This window comes from Grampus griseus (genome assembly GCF_964374135.1).
Source record: "Grampus griseus genome assembly, chromosome: 12".
NCBI classification, from domain to species: domain Eukaryota; kingdom Metazoa; phylum Chordata; class Mammalia; order Artiodactyla; family Delphinidae; genus Grampus; species Grampus griseus.
In genome coordinates, this window is record NC_139006.1 from 86,224,523 (window position 1) to 86,230,522 (window position 6,000).

General features: G+C 57.5%; 1 protein-coding gene across 3 annotated transcripts in view; it reads right to left on the bottom strand.

Annotated features, from left to right (window-relative positions):
- Positions 1-5,231, bottom strand: part of ZNF516 (zinc finger protein 516) — a 113,407-nt gene extending 108,176 nt beyond the window's left edge. For 2 of the 3 annotated variants that reach the window (XM_082668004.1, XM_082668003.1), the window contains exon 1: positions 1,960-2,016. The gene's annotated coding sequence lies outside the window, so the exon portion shown is untranslated. Of the gene's footprint in view, positions 1-1,959; positions 2,017-5,139 lie in introns of those variants that run through there. The other variant, XM_082668002.1, reaches the window with a different exon arrangement.
- Between the last annotated feature and the right edge of the window lie 769 nt (positions 5,232-6,000).

Below are 6,000 nucleotides of genomic sequence, written 5' to 3' on the forward strand. Positions count from 1 at the left end.
CAAATATCTCCACGTAGGAGCAAGTAAGGTAAATGAAGTTAAAGTTTAATTCACGGAAGTGGAGACAAGGTGATTTCAGCATCGACCTGTTTTCACAGACATCTCCCATTCTATTCACTCTGCGTTGGTCTCTGAGATGTCTCATCAAGTTAGAAATGTGGGGACTTCGGAGCCCCAAGGAAACTTTAGTCTCTAAATGAGTCAGTCAACTTTCAAGGTCCTCTACAAATAACAATGGGATTAAGACCAGTGATGAAAACTATTCTCAAATCATCACTGACTAGTATCAGTTACACGTCCAAAAGTTAAAAGTCCTTGATGGAGCAAGTTTCAGTATACTAAGCCATTTGGAAAGATTACGCTGACAACAAAAGCTTTCGGAAATGAAACGAAGCAAAACTCCTCTCTCTTCTTCCACTGCTGAATCCTGCGCCTACCCACTATGCTCCTTGGCTGTTCTGTTTCATTTTACAGACGTTCGCATTCTTCTCAGTGAGCTTTCTGGCGCATCCCTGGGGCTTGTTATTTTTTTAGAATGTTAATGTGCTCTAAACGTTTCATTTTATTCAAATTAGCAAATTTAACAAAATAAAGCCTTACTAATGAACTAAGAAAAATACCAGACATAATATACTTGTATCTTAACACATCAAAATTCTAATTCCATTACCAAAATACTGGAGTCTCGCTCAGAGCTCAGGGTCTCCCAGGGTCCATTCAAGACGGCATGGGAATTGCTCTCGTGAAACTGTCTGTCCTTCTCCAAGACCCGAACTCCCAGACCCAGGCACGGCCGGCCAGCTCCGCACCCTCCAATTTCGCACACAGGCGGGGAAACTGCGCGGCAGTGGTATGTGGGATAGTTAATTCCGGCCAGTCTGTGTCAATATAAATAACACAGCTATTTTGACGCCACAATCAAAGAATGCAAGAGAAAATGAAGGAGGAACAAACAAATGATAAAACGAGCTCTTTTTTTTTGCGCGGCAGAAGAAAGATCCTACCGAATAGCATGCATGCCTAGTTCCTTAAAGTAGCACTTACATTCCTAAACCAAAATACTCCGATCATACTAACAGGAAGGCACGAAAGATAATCTGGCGAAGATCCTGTTGGGGGAATAACCAGCCTTGCTTCTCCTCCGGTCAGACCTTTAATGGTATTTATCACACCGCCACGGGGTGGGAGCACCTCAATGTTTAAGTCATCTTTAATCAAGGCTGGAGACCTACGGGCAGGTTCATGGGGGAGATGCAGGTCTGTTGCACGTTTAATGAAGACTTTTGCGACCTGCCGTTAGGTCGGCGCGGTGCGCGGCCCAGGGTCCCGCAGCCCTGCCCTTTGTTACGCGGTGGACCCCGCCGGCAGGCCTGGCCCCCAACCACGGACACCCCAGGGCTTCCAGCCGCAGCCCAGAGGGCATGCGGGGTCCCCACGGCCGACGCGCACCAGGTCCCACGAGCAGGACGCAGCAACTCCACGCGCGGACGCCCCACACGGGGACGCCCGGGCCCGGTGCCCACCAGCCCCTCGCGCACAAATCCGCGCGCTGCCCGCGGCCCGGCACCAGGTCAGGTATGAACACTTATGTAATCGCCCGGGGGCCACGCCTCTCCCACCGCCCCACCTCCGCCAGGACAAAGTGAAGTTTAAAATAGAAACCAATTACCTGGCCTCCGCCGCGCCTCGGCCCCCGGAGCGCGGTCCGCGCCGCCGCGCACACCCCCGCCCCAGCCGGGGCCCAGCGCAGCCCGCCCCCCGCCCCGGCCCGGCCCGGCCCGAACTCCCCCGCCCCGCGCCGACCCCGCCCCAGACCAGGCCCTCACCCCCCGGCCGGGCCCCCCAGTCTCCCGCCCCAAGGCAGCCCCGGGCCCTGCACTCCCCACCCCCAACCTCATCCCCGCCCCCTCCCGCCGGCCCGATCCCTCCCCAGTTAGACCCTCTCCGGCCCGCACGGACCCCCGCCTTTGTTACGGTGCGAAGTTGGGCCGTGGGTCCCCGTCTCTTTCACTTCTTGGGTTACAGTGCAGGCGTGTGACGTCCGCTCCACATGACGGGGGCGGGGGGCGGGCGCCGGGGGGAGGGGGCGGGCCGGGCCCTCCCCCACCTCCCCGCCCCGCCCGCCCCGCCCACGGCCCTCCCCCAGTTAGCCGGGCCGCGAGAGGCCGCCGCCCCCGGGGCGGGCAGGTAAATGCCCCCGCCCCTGCCGGGCCCCCGCCTCCCCAGGCGCCCCAGGCCCAGCGCCGCACCAGCGGGAGAAACAGAAATAGGAATGATTTAATCTAGCGACGCCTCCCCCTTCTGCCCATTCCTCAATCCGCGAGCTCACAGAGATTGGGGGGCGGGGGGAAGAGAATCGAGTCGTACTCGGATTTAGGGGGCGGAAATGGCCCGGGCGGGAGGCGCGGGGCTCTGGACACCACCTTGTAACCGAGTTAGGATCTTGATGGAGAGGACGAAGGTCGCCCGGGGTCGCCCGTGGACCCTCCGGCAGACCTCCGCGCGGCTCTGCAGCCGGACACACCGTGCGTGGACCAGGTCGGGTAGCAGGGTGCCTCCCAGGGGTCTCGGGGAAGCAGGGGACACATGTGGGTCCTTAACCCGTTCCCTACAGCATTACCATCCATCCCAGAGCGAAGCAGCACAGCCACTCCAATACGGAACAGAGATGCTACATGGCTAGTAGCATGTGTCCACACACAACACTACCAGTATTCCTAGGGAAGTTGGTGCCGGGTTAAACCCGTAGGAAACGTGTGGCGGCCCGTGACGCGCTCCGCCCGTGAATGTGCCCATTGTGCGCGGGAGCCACGGCCAGCCCTTCGCATTCATAAGTCGGGTGGGCAGCAGAACTCTGACCATAAGCAGGTCACATTCTAGCCTTTGCCATGGACTAAGGATCAACTGCCAGTGAGAAAATAAAATGTGAAGTTGAAAGGTCCACGCTGCCCTTCACTTTTACAGTTAACACCAGTTTCAACAATCCTCGACCTGGCTACGCTTAGCGCCCGGCGAGTGGGCTCCCTCCCTCCGACCCCAAGAGCGCAGGGCGCGCCTGCCGCGTGGGAACGTGACGGAAGGAACCACACATTTCGATTCCCCAGTCTCTGAGAAGCACAATCGCATCACTCCTTTTCTTCCCCGTCTGCAGGTTTCGACTGGAATCCGAAAGCACTTCTTACGCCCATTCTTTACGGGGGGACACTCGGAGGATGGAGGGTCTCCATTTGGACTGCCGCGTGCCCACCTAGCTTCAAAGACTCAGAAAAAAGTGTGTCCACGTCTACAGCTCTCAACTGTGCAAATCAGGAGCCTGAGGACGCGTGGGGCTGGTCGGATTTAACAGTGTGCAGACACATGGGCGCATGCACGCGCGCGCGCGTACACACTCACACCCCAAATTACCTCCGGGATGGAGAAAGCCGCTGCGGATTGGCCGGGAGAGCCGTCACTCACACCCAGGGGGCAGGGAGACTTCGCAAGGCTGTTTCCTTTTTTTCCCCTTCCCTACCGTTTCATTTATTGGTAAAACAACAGCAGAGGTCTGAAAGTTAGCCATCTGCGCCGAGAGAGAGTTTGCCTTCGTTAACGAGGGGGGGCGTCAGACAATATCCGTTTAAATATGTTTTGTACTTCCTCAATGGATGAAAGGGGAAATTAGCAATCGGGGTGGGGGAGGACAGGGAGAGCGCGGTGAAAAGGAGGGGGTCATCCGGGAGGGGATGGACGCAGGGTGAAGCTGTTCTCAACACCCAAAAGGGACTCTGACCTTTCATTGATCTCGAAATTAAAAAATGTTCTTCACAGGTCAGATTAGAACAAACGCTGGTCCTAATTTATGAACTCATTATTTTAATTTTATTATTTAAGCATGCGCCAGCAATCGTGTTTCCTTAAGAAAGAACTGACCTATTTTTGGCTGGAGATAAACGATCATGTTAACAGATGTTAATCTTGTAATCTGTTTTTCCTGTAAGCACTTTACATACCCGGGTTTCAGACCTTAAAAATAACATCTTTTCCAAAAAGACCTGACGTCACAATTCACTCCCTGAAAAATCACTCCCCCTCTCCAGTTTTTTTCCTCCGCAATGATCTCAAAGACATTAAATCTTTTCCACTTTATAAACGCTGATTTGTTCTGCCTCGACTCCCACAGGCTTTTATTTGCATTTCAAATTCCACAGGTTACACCAGTCGCCTTTTCAAAAAATGTAAACCAACAATGAAGCAGCAAATGGCTTTCTGTGCATCTGGATTAAACAAGGCACAGAATGAATATATTTTAAAAGAGGGCTGAGCAAGTTGATCTTTGCACACCCGGAGACCAAGTAATTCTTTATCAGTAAGCCCAGCGGAATGAGTAAAACACAGACACACAACCCCAGAAGCCCCTGGTCACATCCCGGTCTGCTGCGGGGAGCTTATTAACGCTGATAATAAGCGAGGCTGACTTACAGACCCACATTTTTCGGATCCAAGGCTCGGTCTCTCGGGTCCCTAATAGCAAAGCTCCACCGGCTCCCCAGCCCACCACGGCTGATTGTCACCGCACACCAACCTTCCTTCATGAACCACTGTTTTAAATGCCCAACTCGGCTGTCTTTTAACAAACTTATTCATACAAAGTTTCTTTAAAACTCGACGAGGCGGTTCGATCTAAATACTGATCTTAACACTCCAGTAGGTTAGCTCCCCCTGGAAATGGCAGACGAGGCGCTTCTCCACCACCACCACCCCCCCAAACACACACCCCAAGTATTCTTTTCTAGTATATACGCGGGTATACAGCGCGATCAATACCTCCTCCGCCCCCAGCCACGCCAGGCTGGGTGCATCTCCGAGGAGCCCCTGCCACGCAGACCCCGTCTCCCCACCCCGCCTCAGTCACTGCGAGAACCCTCGTCCCCAACCCCACTCCGGCCCTAACTTCCCTTCCGGGCTCTCACTCCTTTAATGTTAGGGTCACTTATGCGCTCCCAGCTGATGGGCACGCAGCCAGGGAAGGGGGGAAACAACGCCCCTCCCCGCAAGCACGTCCCCGAGGCAGCAGCGCTCGGTGCCCACTGGCATCGACCCCATCCACCAAACCCTTAATAACTGAAGCGGCTCCTCGGGCCCCGAGGCCCCAGCACCCACCTTCATTAGCCGGAGCGGTTTACTTTAAAGTAAGGCAATTTGCTCTTTGTCTCCTAATGGATGGAGAGCGCATCCGAGCTCCCCTCCTCCCGCGTCGCCTTTGACGAAGTGTACAAAGCCGGAGCCTCCTCCGCGCTCCCACCCCGCCCCTCCACTGCGGTAAAAGCCACCTCCCGGGCGCTCGCTGGGCCGCCCGAAGTTGCATCTTCCCTCTCCCGGAATTGCGGAGCGGAGCAACTAGCCACCGGGAAAGCGAACCGCCCTCCCCGCGCCCCGGAGTCCTTTCCCGGAGCCCCGACCCCCGCGGCGCATGCCGGGTCCCCCACACGTCGAGGCCTGGTCCCAGCGACCCCCGCCCTCCCGCGGGCCCCGCCGCGCCTACACCCCGGCCCCTACCTTGGCGGGGAGGCGGGCGGCCCGGGGAGGAGGACGCGCACGCCCCGCGCCTCTGAAGGTGAAGCCGAGCGCCCGAGGCGCGGAGCCGAGCGCTGCACTAGACCGACCGCGCCAGCTGCGCCCGGGCGCGGGGGACGCGCGAGGGCGCGCGGGGCCCACCACGCGCCCGGCCCCCTCCCCGCGCCGCCCGCGCGCGCCCTGGACGCGCCCGCCCCGCGGGGACCCCGGCGCCGGCCGGGCTCCGGGGGTTGCGCGGCGCGGGGAGGGGACCGGGCCCCAGCGGCCCGGCGCAGGCCCGAGGCTTCCCCCAGCCCCGGAATGGTCTGCCCTGTAGGAAACGCACACGCTCCACTATTGTCTCATCAGCACAAAGTTCTGCCACACTGCGGGGAAAGTCTGGAGGCTCGCGATGACTCAGACACTGATAATTCTTCCCCTAATAGCACTGAATCCCGATCCCAGCGG